This window comes from Pinus tabuliformis, chromosome J, assembly GCF_031772625.1.
Source record: "Pinus tabuliformis cultivar Carrire ecotype Pingquan chromosome J, CPIR1, whole genome shotgun sequence".
NCBI classification, from domain to species: domain Eukaryota; kingdom Viridiplantae; phylum Streptophyta; class Pinopsida; order Pinales; family Pinaceae; genus Pinus; species Pinus tabuliformis.
Window position 1 is genome coordinate 847423309 of NC_142295.1, and position 19724 is coordinate 847443032.

Genomic DNA, 19724 nt, shown 5'->3' on the forward strand with positions numbered 1-19724 from the left:
CAGAGCTTGTACAAGAAAAGGAAGGAGAAGATACCATGGATCTACTAATGAAGATGAATCAAATAATTATTCAAATGGAGGAAGAATTGGAGAGAGCATTGCAAGGCAAGTAGGGAGAGTCGACCTCCCAGCCACCTAAAACAGCTCCAACTGTTGCCACTGTTCCTCCCACACAAGCAGCAGCAGTTCCTCCTGCCATTCCAGCATCCACAACAGCTACATCAACTATAGATGCTACAGCAGTAACAACAACAGCACCAGAATCTAGCATGAGCATGGAAGAGATGATTCAAGCAGTCAAAGAGCTAGAAGTTCAGGTGACAAAGGTGAAAGAGGCCAAAGAAAAGTTGGCCAAGCTGGAGGCAAGCTATGACAAGTCCAAGATGACAATGGCTGAGAAACAAAGAGAAATAAAAGCCTTGGACAACAAAATAAAAGCCTTAGAGAAGGAGTTTACTCTAGACAAAACTCTAGCTGAAAACAAGAAAATTTTGTGGGCCAAAATTGGCCAGTCAATCACTGACCAATGGCGATCAATTCAGGCCATACATGAACAAATAGAATTGATAGGCCTAGCTCAATTTAAGACTCAAAGGGCTAGGGCAGCATTGGGAAATATGCCTGAGCAGGCCAATAAAATGGTTCACTTCCTAAACACTCATACCAAAGAGGAATTGGCAGCATTAGATATCAGTAGCAGGATAGATACTATTCTAACAGTGAAAAAGGTGCTGACCCTCATAAATTTTGTGCAAACTCTAGAAAGAAAGTGCCAAGAAATGCAAGTAGAAATAGATGACTTCAAACTAAAGGTTGTAGCATTGCAGAGCAGAGGATTACCCAGTTTATTAACCAGTGCTGGGAGACTGCTGACCCGTGAACAGTATACTACCAGGATGAATAACTATGTTTCAAATCAGATTACAACATCCTCAAGTGCCTTAGAAGAAAAAGGGCCTCCCTCTGGACAGAGTCTTTATGACAAGTTATAAAATCTGTTTTATATTGAACATGAGATAAATCACCTGTTTGAGGTCCAGCACAACTTTTATAGATATACTGAAGCTGATGAAACACTGATTAAAATATAAAGACATCAGCTGCCTACAGAGGATTGGTGACAGGAAATGCTGGAAATTCTACCCAGGTAATTTGATTTCTGTTCCATTTTGAGTCAGCTACAGATCAACAACTCTAAATGCACGGGCCATCGGTTAAAGCATAAAGACAGCAGGACAGCAAAGCGGTGACACAACAAAGACAACAAGACAACAAACACAGGAACCGCAGATTAAAGACGCAGCTCCAGGCGTCTCATTCAATCTAGAAAGTCAAATATCTCTAACAGATTGGACAACTAGCAAACCAACATTTATTGCAGCATTTATTTCTCTTATTTACTTCTTCTGAAGAGTTGGTGAAGGAACTTATTGCATGAAAACTTATCTACAAGATATTTTGTATATCATTTTTGTATAAATACCTCCCCATAGAATGTATTTGGGGTTGGTGATTTTCTCCCTGGGCTGCGCTGTAAATTCTAAGACTGTTTTAATACAAAAGCTGTTGAAGTTCACTGTTGATGATCATCTGGAAGTGGATTTGATGTTCTGGGACCTGCTACAGAATTCCTGTGTCATTCTATGGATCAATAAGTTATTCTAAATGGTGTTTTATGTTTTCTGTGTTTGCAAATTTCACATATGTTCCATAATCTTAGTAACAGAGAATAAGAATAGCTCAGGATTTGTTTAAATGCACCCTGTGTTCAATCTCTGCTATTAATTATGTTTTCTTCAGAATTAGTCATAAATATTAATTCTTAACTACTCATGTTTGCACTAATTCCTTCATTTTGAATACTATTTAGGAATTCTTAATTGCTCCTAGATAATATTCATACACTTTCCCTCTGCCAGCATAATGAAAGATTCTTGATTGCCTTTCATTCCCTGACTTCATTCCATCAATTTCCAGATTTGAAAATTGTTCCATAACTGCCTATCTTGCTCTGTAGCATTACCATTCACCCAAGAAACACTTTCAGTAGTACAACACCATTGACTCCATTGCCCAATAGAATAGACTGTTTTGGACTTGCATCCCAACTCTGCCTGAAATCACCATCCAACAAACTTAAAACAAAACCCTGTACATCATAACTAGCCTAACATATTTCAAAACATAGCTAAATTACAAAGAGAGAGCCCTCTCTGGTTGCAGGTAGGCTAGAGCCTGCAGCTAAAAGATTGGTTAGTGGTTACCTCGGCCGTATTCCCTTCAGGAGGAAGGGAACAACCTGAATGATAACATAATGGAAAATTATAGGGGACACAATTCAAGGAGGCACCCATGGAGGAATATCTAAATATTCATTTCAAGTATGGCTATCAGGTCGTGGTTGAACAAAGGGCAAGCTTGGTGTCTTCGCAGTCTTCCAACATCAAACAAAATACTCAGGCAAATAAAAGCAACGAATAGAATTTATAAATGAATACTTTTAAAATCTATTATTTGTTATTTTTTACCATAAATTAATGTGCTTGATTATAAAAAGAAGGAAAGAAATGTACATACAAAACATGAGCCCACTAACGGTGGAGTTCTCGATCTTGAGACTAATGTTCAGCTCGGTACTAGAGGTATTTCATGTGTTATAAAATAAATGTTGTATGGAATACAATTAAGAATATTTAAATGAAAATGGTGTATTAACTATAACCTTTCTTATTTATACACCAGAGCATGTACAGGATGTGGCCAGAGAAGAGGATGAGCATATGGCCACATCCGAAAGTATTTCACTTCCCTCCACTACCGAAGCAGGTAAAGAACACTATACTACTCTTTTTATTGATAAATATTCTTAATAATAATAGCTATAAATATGAATTTGACAATTATTTCTTATTGCATTTGATACTCAACCCCACTTGTAGCAACATAGTCGTATGACTAGGTTAGCAGTAAGACATATTACACCAGAGACCAAAACAACTGAAGGGGCACTACAAGAAAAAAGGACATTGGTGAGGGGTGAAAAATGTCACCATAAGCTCATTGGTGATGGTCAAATGAACATTCGACACCAAAAACCGAATGTCACCAAAGGTGGCATCGCCAAAAGTGTAGGTGTTGTAGTGACATGCAAAGTCCGTCACCAATAATGATTTATAATGGATAACGACCATCAACATTTCATATGAGAAATGGTGATGAACCATAGTCTCTGTCACCAAAAACTGAACATCATCAAAGGTGGCGTCGCCAAAAGTATAGGTGTTGTAGTGGCATTTAAAGTTCATCACCTATAATGATTTATAATGACGGATAGCAACCGTCACCATTTCATATGAGCAATGGTGACAGACCATAGCCTCAGTCACCAAAAACTGAACATCATCAAAGGTGGCGTCGCCAAAAGTATAGGTGTTATGGTGACATTCAAGGTCCGTCACGAATATTGATTATAATGATGGAGAGTGGCCATCACCATTTCATATGAACAACAATGATTTATTGTGATGGACCTTTAATGGCCATCACTATTGGTGCATATGTATGGTGACATTCGTTGACCATCACCAAAAGCCGCATTGCCAGAAGTATAGGTGTTGTGGTGACATTTAAGGTTCGTCACGAAGAATGACTATAATGATGGATAGCGACCATCACCATTTCATATCAACAACAACGATTTACGGTTACAGACCTTTGAGGTTCGTCACTATTGATGAGTATATATGGTGGCATTCATTGACCATCACCATTTCATATTTTTGGTGAGGGTCAAAAAATGTCACCAAAGCTCGTTAGTGATGGTCAAAAGAGCCTCCATCACCAAAAATTGATCGTCGCTATTCCATATGGATGTCAGGGCATGATGGAATCGAACCACCAACCTCATGCTTGTAAAGCAGGTGCTCTTCCATTGAGCTAAAACCCTTTAAAGAATTATACTTTTACAAATTATACCTTGAAACTTCATAAATTTTAAATTCTACAAATTTCAATAAATTAAAGTCTCGGCAATATTTTACTAAACAAGCAAAGCAACATCAAAGTTGCAGGTCCCTACCTAATGGTTATTGAAGTTATGGAAAGTGGGTGGAGGGAAAAATAGTTATGTATAAGAGAATCAATATGTTTAGTTGAATACTCAATTAGAAGTGAATCTCTGAAGACATTTGTAACCTATAAATGGCCTATAACTAGAAAATGCACCAAAGTTTGCAAAGTAAATGTCATAAGTGGATAGCATATGGAAGAATAGGAGGCAGGGACTTGGAACCCTTGTACATCTTGGCATGCCTTAGCGCTTCGCACATCTTAGCTTGTTTGACATGTCTTTGTACTATCTGGAACATGTTATCATGACCTAAAATTCCCTAATATACCTTGGCAGTCATGACCTCACAACTAGCATTACATTTTTCCATGACTTAGGAACCTTACATTCACTAGAACACCTTGTCACTCCCTAGTTGTCATGCCCTTTGTTATCCTCCACAATGTCCTGGGCTTATGAGGAGATCGACGGAGGTAGCCACAGACCAAACTTTTAGTTTGGTAGCTAACCCTACCAAACCAGAGAGGACTCTCTCTATGAAATCACGACCAAGAGATGACTAGAATGTAAAGGATTTTAGGCCAGATATCTAGGCTCAGGTGGGTTTTTGGAAAATTTAGAGACTTGGAACTTTGTCCACCGGTGTCTTATTTGGCAAGGACTTTGTCAAGGAGGCAGGGACTTGGAACTCTATCTAGGATAAAGCACCTAACATGCATGACAAAATCTCCCTAGAATAGAGTACCTCCTACCTAGAAGAGTGTCCCCTACTCAAAATATATAACCCTTCTCTACTGTGCACTTTTCTCAAACATAAATCTGTGCATAAAATAGTACTAAGAAAAACACCTAAATTAAGAAAATTGAGCATCTAAGTCAAACTATAAACGTTTACTAAATATGGCTCTATATAAGTTTGGGAATCACTAGACAAGCATGCTTGCATACAACAACCATAAGATGCCTAAAATTGATGCACTTCTTTCATCGTTGCTATACCCTCACAACAAAATTGGAATCTGTAGCATGTCACCCAAGGTTGCATGCATCTGCTAAAGGTGTAGATTGAAAGGATCTGCTAAGATGAATTACTATTGAAGGAGAAACACCTTCAAAACAACAGATAAAAGAATTAAACCCATTTGCACACAGACCAAGGGTGTTATTGGGTACACTTCTTCATTGAATGGAAACTACAATGTATTGTAGTGGTGTTGAAGAAAAAACACCTTTAGTGCAACATGGATAAAACTCTAACATATATTGTCACTGTGGCCTCATTTGTAGATGATCTCATCAATATAGGTAACAACTTCGATAATTGAAAAAACAAAAGGTGAGTTGCATAGATCATTTGAAATGACAGATTTGGGCATACTTTATTATTATTTAGGACTGTTAGTATAGAAAATGCAAGGTATCCTATTGCGTCTTTATGTCACATGCCAAGGATGCAAAGAAATACATAAACATTAAATAGCATGGTATAAGTCGATTTCAGGTTCTTTTGGGAATGAAATTCTCCTTGTGTGGGTTCTAAACTAGTGGGTATAACTTTAAATAAGAAACTGATAGTTATGGGGTTGGAATTGTCTCACAATTCATGAAAAGTCCCAAATTTGTTCACTAGAAAGAAGCAGAGCGAGTCATCAGGTTTATAGAAGGAAACACCCTATTCACAGGAAGATAACTTGAAATTAGTTGGGCATATTATTTCTTGTCTTCTTTTATGTGTGTGCTTTGAAAAGATAACCACATCCAAAGAATCAATAACAATTCTGGTAAAGTTTATAGAGGTGAAGCACTTCTGAGAAAACCCATCGCTTAATGACAATTGAGCGAGGAATATGTCGAAGGATTCAATCTTGCACTCAATCATAAAAAGGAATTTTGGGTATCCAACATCTTACCAACAAACCGACTCCAACCATAATGTGAAAGGCAAGTTAACTGTGAAACCTCTTTCCCCCTTTGTAGTATTGTTGCCTCTTGAATTCCAACAGGTATCTAGCTACTTACATCCACAAAACTCGTGCCAGATAGACTCTGCATGATACAATTGTGACATGCAGGCTTGACATATGCTCTAGTTTCCTTCTAAAAGAGGGTAAGTAAAAATATTATGACAAGCTTAACTTTAATTTGATCATACACTATTGAGGTATTGCATCAAATAAATAATATACTATCAATGCACTAATGAAGAACTCAAAATAAACGAATTTCATATTGCTAAAATAGAACCACACTTGGGATTCTCAGATAAAGCACCTAACCTGCATGGAAAAAGTTTCCTAGAATAGAGTACCTCCTACCTAGAAGTGCATCCCCTTCTCAAAATATAGAACCCTTCTCTATTATGCACTTTTCTTAAAGATAAATCTGTGCATAAAACAGAACTAAGAAAAACACCTAAATTAAGAAAAGTGAGCATCTAAGTCAAACTATAAAAGCTTACTAAATATGGCTCTATATAAGTTTAGGAAACACTAAAAAAGAATGCTTGCATACAACAACCACAAGATGCCTAAAATTGATGCACTTCTTTCATCGTTGTTACACCCTCATAGGAAAACTATAATCTACAGCATGTATCCCAAGGCTACCTGCATCTACTGAAGGTGCAGACTAAAAGGATCTACTGAGATGAAGTACTGTTGAAGGAGAAACACCTTCAAAACATCAAATAGATTCTAATGTGCATTCAACCCATATGAACATAGGCCAAGGTTGCTATTGGGTACACTTCTCCCCTAAACGGAAACTGCAGGGTATTGTTGCTCTACTGAAGGAGAAACCCCTTCAAAGAAACACAGATAAACTCTGACATATATTGTCATTGTGGTATCGATTGTAGAAGATCTCAACAATATAGGTAACAAATTCAATAATTGAAAAACCACAAGGTGAGCTACATAGATCATTTGAAATGATAGATTTGGGCATACTTTATTCTTTTTTAGGATTATTAGTATATAAAATGCAAGGTAGCCTGTTGCATCTTTATGTCATAGACCAAGGATGCGAATAAATATAGAAAAGATTAAATAGCATGGTACAAGTCGATTGCAGGTTCTTTCGAAACAAGAATGGAGTTCTCCTTGTGCAGATTCTAATCTAGTGGGTATATATTTAAATAAGAAATTTATAGTTATGGGGTTGGAATTGTCTCACGATTCATGGCAAGTCCCAAAGTTTTTCACTAGAAAGAAGTAGAGCGAGTCGTCAGGTTTATGAATGGGAACACCCTATTCGCAGGGAGATAACTTCAAATTAGTCGGGCATATTATTTCTCGTCTTCTTGTACGTGTGTGCTTTGAAAAGATAACCACCTCCAAAGACTCAAGAACAACTCTAGTAAAGTTTATAGGTGTGAAGCACTTCTGAGAAAACCCATCACTTAATGACAATTGAGCGAGGAATATGTCGAAGGATTCAATATTACACTTAGTCATAAAAAGGAAGTTGGGGTATCCATCATCTTGCTAACAAACCGACTCCAACCATAATGTGAAAGCTAGGTTAACTGTGAAACCTCTTTCCCACTTTGTAGTATTGTTGCCTCTTGAATTCCAACAGGTATCTTGCTACTTAGATCCATAAAACTTGTCCCAAGTAAACTCTACATGATACAATTGTGACGTGCAAGCTTGACACACACTCTAGTTTCCCTCTAAAAGAGGGTAAGTCAAAATATTATGATAGGCTTAACTATAATTTGATCATACACTATTGAGGTATTGTATGGAATAAACAATATACTATCAATGCACTAATGAAGAACTCAAAATAAACGAATTTCTTGTTGCTACAATAGTGCCACTCTTGGGATTCTCCAAGGAGCCACTAATTTATACACATTTGGAATCTTTACTTGGTCTGCAGAAAGATTAAGAAATGGTAGTGATCATTGTTTTCTCTCCCATGGAAGGTCTATACAGAGTCAGCAATAAATTTATTTAAAAGTGAGGTATATGCCTCACAAATAGGAGTTCGACTCTGCAACTCTAATTTAGTGGCAAGGAAATATTCAACTGTAAATGCCTAATCTCCTACAGTGTAAATTTCTAGATAAATGGCTAGCCTAAATCTGTCCATTGTCCACATATACCAAAAAACCATGTATGCCTGGACTCTAGTTGTGTGTGAGAGAGGGGAGATCGCATAAATAATCCATTACCAAAAGAAAAAGTCAAAGCACAACATTCTATGGAGAATTTTTTTAAAATTTTATTACATACCTTAAAAATTTTGAAAGGACAGAACTGAAGCTTCCCTCTCCTTCCACACTTCATTAAATATGTCCCTTTTCCAATGCAGATGTGGCCTACAAAATCATAATCAGCAAACAAAATATGAAAAGTAATTTTAATGAATTAAAGTAGAATTTTTATACCTCAAGCAAATGAACTCTAAGAAATTGGATTCATTCTCTACAAAAGATGATATATCAAGATCTAATCGCAATTTTAACTGAAACAAAGGTAAATTGGATTCATGCTCTTCAATAGATGATATAATGAGATCTAATGACATTTTCAACTCAAACAAAGGTAAGTTGAGTAAGCTCAAGCTCCAAAATGATGGCATCCAACTTTTGAGTGGAAGTTAGTGTATATATCTAGCTAGAGGCTATAACATAATGATATTTGTTATATGTGAAGATAAAAAAATGAAAGGAATGTAAAATTTTTACCACCACCTATGAGTTCCTTTCAAGGACTAGATCAAACCATAACATTGTTATCAAGATAATCAACTCAACCATGCTAGTATGCTTCTAGTAGTTTCATGATAAAACTCAAACTCAATAAACTTCAAACAACATAAATTAACCAACGATGTGTCTGAGGTTGGTTACCTAAGGATTATATAATACTAAATTTAGGGAATATTTAGTGGAACCATTGTCGACCTATTGAGGCTTTTGAATGTTTGGAGTGTGGTATCTACTAATTTTAGTCATCCCAACTCAATGGCCTATAAAAATGACTAGATCTCTGTAACTTTTAAGATATATTGAACCACAGAACCGAGAAAGAAAAAATACAAAATAAATACATCTAAATGATAATGCTAGTGCAAACAAGAGTGGGAGTTTTTATTGGGTAGCTAGACACACTGATGTTTTTGTTTGATTATTTGAAAAATTTCCAACTAGTCATAAGGATAATTATGAGATTATGTTTTTTCAACAAAATTTAAGTGAGGTAAGTGATAATCATGAGAATTTTTTTTTTGAATGACCCTATTTTTAATTCTTTTAAATAAAATATTTATTATTTCAGCGTTTTAAGCTAATTTATATTTTCATTTTCCCAATGTCTATGCATGAAAGAAATGAATCTTGTTTACAATGTGGATCAAATTTTGATATTCGGTTAGTCTCTATCTACTTGATAAAGTTCCATAACCTTTTGGGAACATAGTTCTTCAACTTCTGTCACAAACATCAATCCTAGTAGATCCGAGTCTAGAATATTTGAATCCATTTCCAATATTTCCTTGCAAATTGAATATAATTGTGGATCTACATGATGTTTATCTTCCTAGGAGATATAGAGATAAACCAATTGCTTAAAGAAATGTTTGAGCTAGGACCATGTCAATTTTCACCCTATGTATCAATACAACTAAGAAATACATTCTACCACGCAACATTATAATTGGAGGAATCAAGAGAGATTTAACACCTAATTCTAGCATATAAATGAACATGAATACACAAATTGTGGCATCATAAACACAATCTCTTTATTTATTAGCTCCTCCTCTAATATTTAATGCATCACACAGGTCCAAACCATGGTTTCCATCTAATGATTAATGCCACATGCATACTAAGGCTCCTCTGAGCACATTATCTCTCTATCTTTGTTACATAGAGGCATTCTTGTCCCCTTATACACAGATATTACAACCATTATATCCTAAATTTCTTGAAACAAATACATCTAAACCCCCAAATACCAACGCTACCACATTTTGGGTGTTAGATATCCACTACAAAGTGCATAGGAATCTTGCTTCATGGTCTTATTGTAATTTCTCTTCTTGTGATTTGGCTCCAAAATCTATCCCTAACTCCTCATGATTAACAGACCCAACAATTCCCATAAATGGGTCAATAAGTTGGAGGTGTGTCATGCTCTACTGCACCTCCATTGAGCACAAATATATATAGACCTGTGTCTAAGATGCACTTCCTAGTTTGTGAAGCTAGAAGTTTCATATCTCCTATTTCTATATTTCAGAACTCAATCAATTATGTGCACTTGATGGATCCTCAACCTTAGGAACCCTAGGTCAATATCAGACTTGAATCTAGATAGGTGTTTTCGAACGTCATATTCATGTAGTCAATGCATATTTTGGTTGTTTCATCTGTTGTAAGTGGTTGACTGTATGACACAGGGTAAATAATTTTACAGTGAAAATGTTATTGTAGCTATCGCAGGAATGTTCAGAAATTGACTATGATTTCGTAGAAAAAATATAATGAAAGCCTAGAGATATAGAGATCAACTCAACACCACCTAATTTGACTCTGATCAATAATATGAAAAGGGTGAAAAGGAAACTACAGACTGTGTCACTCACCATTTGTTAATCTCATCCCAAATATTTCAGGTATACCCTTGAATCGAGGGATATCCAAACTTATTGTCACTTTATTGAGGGAGGTGTGCAACAAGTCGATATAAATGATTCCTAGCCAATTACGATATCAACTTCTCATATTCTAATTGACAAAACCAAATGGTGACTACTTCATGCTACAACCTTCACCATATTGATCTTCTGATGACATCAATGACAATACATGTTTGACTATAATTCTCAATTCCAAAAATATATATAAATGATTGAGGGAAAAGAATGGGATTTCCAATTATTCCTAATCACAAAAAGGACTATTGAGTAAAGAAAGCCAGTTTAGGTAGTATTTGGGGGTAGCAAAAATTCAAATTATGTAAACAAATTTTCAAAATGCATATAGAGAAATACAGTACGACCCATAAAAACATACTAAATCAATTTTGGGGTATATATCTTAATAAGCAGGTGTGAGAAAAACAAGGCCACGGAGTTCATATATAACAACATTTAAGGTAATTTCTATTTATTCAATAAGATGTCTGTGAGCAAATCAAGAACACCGAAGATTTTCCTTTCCAAGATATTGGTCAAAAAAGAAGGTTCAATTTCTTTGGGCTAAAAGTAAATATAGTGAGTTACAAACTTTATTTCATATAAAACACAACTTTCCATAGAAGAAGCCTTTTCTTGGGAGACACAACATCGAAACCAGCCCCAAAAAATCCAAAATCAACTCTAAAAGCCTGAAACAATTGACAACATAAACGGAAAATTTTTCCGCTATACCTTCCAAGCGACAATGACATGATCTGGCCTTTCTCAAGAACTAGAGGCAACCCAAGGGTATAGTCGAATATAATCTAGGCAAGTGGTTAGGTAACACAACTTCAACGACAACCACAAACAACATAGACCACATCAATGATTAAAGGGTAAAACAAGGACCCAAATTTCAGAAGAAATACGATTTTCACACCGACGTTAGATTTTGCCATCCACAAATAAATCAACTTTTTAGTCACATTATTTATTTATCCTTTTATAGTTACTGCATTGTCTGACGTTGGTTTCTTATGGTGTTGATAGAAGAAATGCAGTGTACGTAACACTGATCGAAGAAATCCTCTGTTCACATCATCCTTTCAGTCAATCCTTCTCATTGTTGTCAATCCTCAACCCCTCTCCTGGTCAACCCTCCTCCTACTGTTGTTGATACCTCGGCAAACAATTTCCCCTCTAACCTATATTCCTACACCATTGGACTATCAATTTTTTCTCATTCCTCATCCCGCCTAAAATCCCCCTCGTCCTGATCATGTGCAAATTCTAATATTCCCCCACTGGATCCCTATTCTTCCATCACTAACAAAAAATTAACTAAAATTAACCCTAACAATATTATTGATTATAATAATATCTCCTCGCTCTCTAATCCTAAAAGTGTTCCCCTAAGTGCCCAACTATTTTTCACCCCCTTCATTTATCCGACTTTAATAATATCCTCTCCAATTATAACTCTCTTACCTTTAAGTATGGGGGTTTACGCAGTGCATTATATTAGATATCATTTTGGGATTCAACTACGTTAAGTAAGTCATTCACGTATGACCATTTCCATGAGAGGTAGTCGTAACTGACTAATTTCTCATGATTTTTGAATAGTTCACTTAGCACTCATTGCATCGGGTGATGCTCATAGGGGTGAAGAAGTGGGATTGAAACTAGTGAAATGAATCACATAGCATCAATCATCACTTCCGGGGCTTGCACCCGGTAACCAGGACTTCCCAGGAGGTCACCCATCCCAGAACTCCTCTGGCTCAAGCGCGCTTAACTGTGGAGTTTTCCCCAAAATCAAGCCCACTTAGCTTGCTACCCCATTTGCAAAACCTTAGCAAGTATTGTGCCTCATGAACCATTCAAGTAGAGATCCCTTGACTCTTTTTGAATTTAAGTATGGGGGTTTACGCAGTGCATTATATTAGATATCATTTTGGGATTCAACTGCGTTAAGTAAGTCATTCACGTATGACCATTTCCATGAGGGGTAGTCAGAACTGACTAATTTCTCATGATTTTTGAATAGTTCACTTAGCACTCATTGCATTGGGTGATGCTCACAGGGGTGAAGAAGTGGGATTGAAACTAGTGAAATGAATCACATAGCATCAATCATCACTTCCGGGGCTTGCACCCATTAACCAGGACTTCCCAGGAGGTCACCCATCCCAGAACTCCTCTGGCTCAAGCGCGCTTAACTGTGGAGTTTTCCCCACAATCAAGCCCACTTAGCTTGCTACCCCATTTGCAAAACCTTAGCAAGTATTGTGCCTCATGAACCATTCAAGTAGAGATCCCTTGACTCCTTTTGAGTTTAAGTATGGGGGTTTACGCAGTGCATTATATTAGATATCATTTTGAGATTCAACTGCGTTAAGTAAGACATTTACGTATGACCATTTCCATGAGAGGTAGTCATAACTGACTAATTTTTCATGATTTTTGAATAGTTCACTTAGCACTCATTGCATCGAATGATGCTCACAGGGGTGAAGAAGTGGGATTGAAACTAGTGAAATGAATCACATAGCATCAATCATCACTTCCGGGGCTTGCACCTGGTAACCAGGACTTCCCAGGAGGTCACCCATCCCAGAACTCCTCTGGCTCAAGCGCGCTTAACTGTGGAGTTTTCCTCACAATCAAGCCCACTTAGCTTGCTACCCCATTTGAAAAACCTTAGCAAGTATTGTGCCTCATGAACCATTCAAGTAGAGATCCCTTGACTCTTTTTGAATTTAAGTATGGGGGTTTACGCAGTGCATTATATTAGATATCATTTTGGGACTCAACTGCGTTAAGTAACTCTCTTACTATTTATAATTTAATTAATAATAAACCCCTCATTAATAATAATTTCTCTAATAATAACCCTAACAATAATAATAATAATAATAATAAGAAAACTAATAATTCTCTTAACATGTTTAATAATTTGAATAATATCACTCCTAACAATAATAATAAATGTATTTTAATAATAATAATAATACCTACCCTTAGTTAAGTTGGCTTTAAAAGCAAACCCATTTTATCATGAAATGCAAAACAAGCACCATGATCAAGGCATGTCGTGGGAAATTCTAAGGGTACAAAAGCCAAAGGTGTACAAATTAGGGCCAAACTCCATAGGACTCAAGGACAGGGATAAATGCACCAAACTCTTTTTTCAGGATCTTCAACAACAACACCAGTTTGAAGACATCAAAGCTTTTCAGACTAAGAAATGTAGGTTCATTAAGAATAAAGATATTTTTCAAAAGCTTGTAGCCTACCTCAAACTGATATCACATCCAACACTTCAATGAGAAGTCTAATGAAGAGGCCTTGACTCAATGTTTACAAGTTGTCCCTTCCAAATTTTGTCACTTGGATAGAGAGGTTTGTGAGTTGGGTTTGTGAGTTGAACATCTCACCAGAGGAGTTTAACCTGACCCAAAATAACTCAAAATAAGGCATTTTAAAATTATCACTAAGTGCATCGATTGTAGAATAAAAATTAGAATCAAATACCTGATACGGACCCTTCAGCTTGGATAGAATTAGGAAAACGCACTCACTGATTTGGTGTCTCCCCATCCTTTTAGTTGTGCAACCAATGACCGAAATTTGACAAGATAGTCTTCAAACTAGGAATGTTTGCAGCCCTCCATGGGAGTTAGCCTGTTTTAGATAAAAGTTGTTATCACTATGACTAATACGGTGATACCTGTGCTTTGTGAAATGTGAATTTGATAAGTGTCTTATCATCAATTTGGATGATTATTTGAAAGTGATGCAATTATTGAATTGTGGAGATTTTTACAAACAACAACTGATTAATATATGTTAAAGTATATGTAAAATCCCTAGCAGTGGGCATGACAAAAACATAGAAGCTAATGTGAAAACCCTAGTAGATTAGCCTTCCATCTTTCAGGTTTCTAGTTTATTTTATATATATACACACTGAATATATTGTACCTCTAAAATATAGTTGACAGTCAATTCCATGGATTAGTCCACAAACACCATTCCTAGCATTCCTAATCTAGAAAGTTGAGTCCCTAATCCAGAAATTTGAGTCCTTAATCTATGCATAAGTTCCAAAATCCATATGTAGGGCATGGACCATGGTTTAGGGCCATAGAGATGTATTTTTTATGCTATCTTTTTTATATTAGGAGCTCATCTAGAAACTAAACAAGAATATTAGCAAAATCAAAGGAAACTACAAAAACTTAGTTGTAAAACATATTTGGAAGTATTAACTATTACAATAGATCATTCCAGTGCATTGGTTTAAATGTTTCATGTTTCATTTCATTTCAATAATCAACTAATGAGAATCATTGCAAAGTAATTATGATAATAGATTTGATTGAAGAGGTTCTCCTTATTATTGCGCACTAGATGATGAGTGGAGAAGACTTCATGGTCATTCTCTAGACGTTCACACGCAAAAGAAACTACAGAACGTATTATTATTTATCACTTACGATAGTAACACAGTCATTTTTATTCACTGCCACGCATCCATCTGGTGTCTCTCATTCATTCTTGCAAAATTGGACATGCAGAGTCTCCACCGAATTATCAATCAGAGAAAAAACCATAATAATCACACAAGATAGAAACAAATTAGTCGTAACCCAAATCAGATTATATTCTATAAAGTTTTGATTTGATACAACAGGTTGCTCACTACACATATCCCAAACCAAGTCGAGCTAAACCTGATGATTGAGTTGGTTCGAGTTCAATATGCACATGCGAACTTAGGTAGTACTCGTTGAGGAAGGACGTGGGTGGAAGAAATCAAATTGCAGATTTGCAAGTAGGGTGTAAACTATAAATTTGACCATCCTCCCCTAGGAGAACTTGACACTGCTCATTCTTAGCAACCTGTGAATTTGACTCTTGTAGGCTTCCCAAGACACGAGGGTGAGCTACATGCCCATTCTATATGAAATCTGGAACTTGCAAGTATGGTGCAACTTGCAAGTTTGATCATCCCCCTCCTGGAGAAGTTGTAGCCAAAGTTGTTGCAATGGCTGCAACCACTGAAGATACCTCAGCAGATTATGATAAGATTGATTCAGGGAATGTTGGAACCAAATCTACAAATGAAAATATCAAAGATTGATGAACATTTCACAAAGTGGATTTAGGTCTTCTGTTTGAAGGAAGGAGACAGGAAGAAAGGTAGATATGTTCGCAGTTGTAAGCTTTTGCCATCAAACTGTTATTTGGGGATGCAAGAAGATATGTGATATGATATGACCATATATTAAATACTGATGTAGAGTTGATTAGCCATTAGTGAATTGAATGAAAACCAAAAGCATGGAAAACGAGGAAAACTGTTGGAGCAAAACACTTTACGACAGTTGATAAACCATAAGAAAGATGCAAAACGAAAGTATAAACAACAAAAACACAGATATACCAGACAACAATATTGATTACGGAGTTTGTCCCTAATGGACTACGTCTCCAAGTCTGCTTTCAAGATGGGCGACCATTTTATTAGGAATGAGAAAGAAGAAGTGGATTACACAGTGAATTATCCAAACTGAACTTGCACACAGGCAATTCTAACCTCTGTCAACAGAAATCTCTCTGAACCAGCTTTCCAATATCGCTTAGGGTCTCTCAATCTGTTTCCCGGTGCTCTGGAAACTCAGAAAACAAAATCTGCCTCTAACCTCCAGAACCTGCACATGAAAACTGAAAACTCTCCTTCTCGTCTTCAATGAAGAATTTTGCCTTTATAGGCCTGCAAATGCATCATAACCACCTCTGATTGTTTGTATGATTAATTTGGTTGCTAATGGTTGACTTTTGGGTTGATTTTTAGCCACCTCAGGGCTTAGTCATGGCATCGAATTAATTAAAAATCAATTTAATACCAAAAAAAACCCAAATAACAATGGAAAATGCCCGAAAACCACAAACGGTTTGCTAACCGAGCAGAGGTGTTGATTGTGTATGGGAATAGGTGTATGCACTGACAATTTGAATGGTGGAGGTTCCGCTAACTATTTACCATAGCAGTTGGAGGTGGCGGTTATCCTGGCGCTCACATAGCGTTGCCACCACCTAACCGTAACCGTCCACCGAAACTATGGAACTAACCCTGGCGGCTACCTTACAGTGTTCACATGACTAGACACCTCTGATGCGGTTACCAAGCTGACCACCGTTTGATGTCAACCCGCGGTTTATAAGGCGTGGCTACATACCATGGTTCTGACGCAGTCAGGGGCTACAGTTAGGACTGTGTTGTAGTTCATTTGTAATGTTTTGTTTTATTAAAACATTTGAATAGGCTGAGAGTGTAATAAACTTATGTTTATCACATAGTTTTTGATGCGATAGGTTTAGGACTAGGTTTTAATGTTTTTCAATGTGTTTTTTAATACATAGATGTAATGTATTAGGGTTTAGCATAGGAAATAGGTTTTGGATTAGGTCTAAACAATGCGATGTTTGGATTTTTATAACCATTGGAATGTAATGGTTAGATTAGGACTAGGGTGTGAAGAACTTAGTTTTTAGTCATTAGGACTTAGATGTAGGATTAGGGTTTAGGTCTAGAATTTTGAAAACCCTTTACAATCTTTCATCACAATATGATGTTAAACCACATGCGATGACAAAACCCTGAACACATCGTCAACTCCAGTTGTCTTTGCAATGACAACCTTGACGACAAACTTATGCTCCGACGACACCTTTGTTGACACATCAAACCTCTGCCACGAATGACAAAACCATGTCGACACTAATCCTGTTTGTCGAACGACAAAACACATGTCGTCGACCAAACCCTGGGGAACTGCCAACGAACTTAAGTCAACAACCAAGCACTAAACCATCTCTATTGAATGCCAAGAAAGCCTATGAACATTACCTGAACAACCTGATCCACAACCAACACTGTCGATCTGTCAAAGCTGAACTGAAACAACAACACTGAACGACACCCATGAACACTAATGACTACACTTTGAACATTTGTACATTTGGATTGATGGATCCTCCTGGATCAATATGTCAAATTCATGGTTGTAAGGTTTTCTGGCGAAGCCGCTGTTTGGGAGTTTCTCTGAACATGTCAAAGTTTCCATGCATGCCTAATATTTTGAGCATTGAAATCTATATTTTGGTTGTTTCATCTTTTGTAAGTGGTTGACTTTATAACATAGGGTAAAGAATTTTGAATCTGTGTTCTTGATTTTGCAATGGATCGGTTGGGAAGAATGCTGCTCCTGGTGGTCTCGGTGCTTTTAATGGTGGATCCCCTGCATACAGTTGCGAATGGCCAGGAAATTACAGCTACCTCTAACTGGTTGGATAGCGTTGCATCTTATGAGCTGCAAGGGTTTGAATCCTCTACGGGCCAGATCTGCGATGGAACCCTGGGCGAGTGCAATGATGATGAAGAGGAGTTTACGATGGATTCTGAGGCGCATGGGAGGCTTCTGAGGAGGATCTGTTACTACATCAGCTATGGAGCATTGGCTGCTAATAGTGTTCCTTGCCGGCCTCAGTCTGGGAGGTCTTATTACACTCAAAATTGTTACGGTGCAACAGGCCCCATCAGACCTTACCACAGAAGCTGCACTGCTATCACTCGTTGCAGGCGTTACACTGGCTAAGCTTCACTTAGCTTCATTGCTTTTTCCCCTTGCTGGAACCCTACTATATGGCACATTTTGTTGTCTAGACAAATAATATTATTTGTGTGCACGCCCAAGCGCTAATCTACCTAAATTATGGGTTTGGGTTTTTGATCCCTACCTGGAACTTGTATTACCTGCACTATTTGATCCCTGTTTTGTTCCATAAGTTTAGTCTGGTATTTTTTATCACTGTTCTGTTTCATAAGTTTAGTCTAGTATTTATTTTTCAATAATAGCCTCACATTTTTTGCAATAAGATGAGTGGCTTGTGGTGGATAGATGCCCATTCCAGCTGAAATGAGAAAAGCGTGTGGTATGCTCTGCTAATCCTACCGTATTCGATGCTTTTCATCCCATTATGCAGTTTGTAAACATAAATTACAGCAAAGACTGAAGTTGGGATGTTCAATAAAAATAGACAATGTCTTGAATGTAATGAGCTGCTTTTGCTTTAAAAACATAGGGTAAAGAATTTTACAGTGAAAATGTTATTTTAGCTATTGCAGGAATGTTCAGAAATTGATATGATTTCGTAGAAAAAATATAATGCAAACCTAGAGATATAGAGATCGACTCAATACCACCTACTTCGACTCCCATATATAATAAGAAAAGGGAGAAAAGGAAACTACAGATTGTGTCACTCACCATTTGGTAACCTCGTCCCAAATATTTCATGTGTACCCCTGAATCAAGCACTTGCAATAGGTCGATATAAGTGATTCCCAACCAATTACGATCTCAGCTTCTCATATTCTAATTGACAAAACCAAATGGTGACTGTTTCATGCCACGACCTTCACCATATTGATCGAAAACTGATTGAAAACCTAACTGAAGAAAAGCAGTGACAATAAAACTGATCGAAGAAGGCCTCTGTGCAGGACATCCTTTCAGTCAATATTTTTGGTTGTTCTCAATCCTCAACCCCTCAGTCGGTCAATCCTCCTCCTACTACTGTTGATACCTCCCCGAATGATTTCCTTTCTAGTCGGTCTTCCTCCACCATTGGACTATGAAATTTTTCGCATTCATCATCCCGCCTAAAATCCCCTTCGTCCTCACTTGTTGATTCTAATATTCTCCCACTCAATCCTTATTCTTTCATCACTAATAAAAAATTTACTAAAAATAACTCTAACAATATTATTGATTATAATAGTATCTCCTCCCTCTCTAATCTTAATAGTGTTCCCTTAAGTCTCTAATTATTTTCCTCTCCCCTTCATTTATCCGACTTTAATAATATCCTCTCTAATTATAACTTTCTTACAAATTATAATTTAATTAATAATAAACCTCTCATTAATAATAATTTCTTTAATAAT

At 36.8% G+C, this 19724-nt stretch overlaps 1 pseudogene; it reads left to right on the top strand.

The window, feature by feature from the left end:
- The first annotated feature begins 17955 nt into the window (after positions 1-17955).
- LOC149229356 (protein RALF-like 34 pseudogene) lies at positions 17956-18556 on the top strand (annotated as a pseudogene).
- The last annotated feature ends 1168 nt before the right edge of the window (positions 18557-19724 follow it).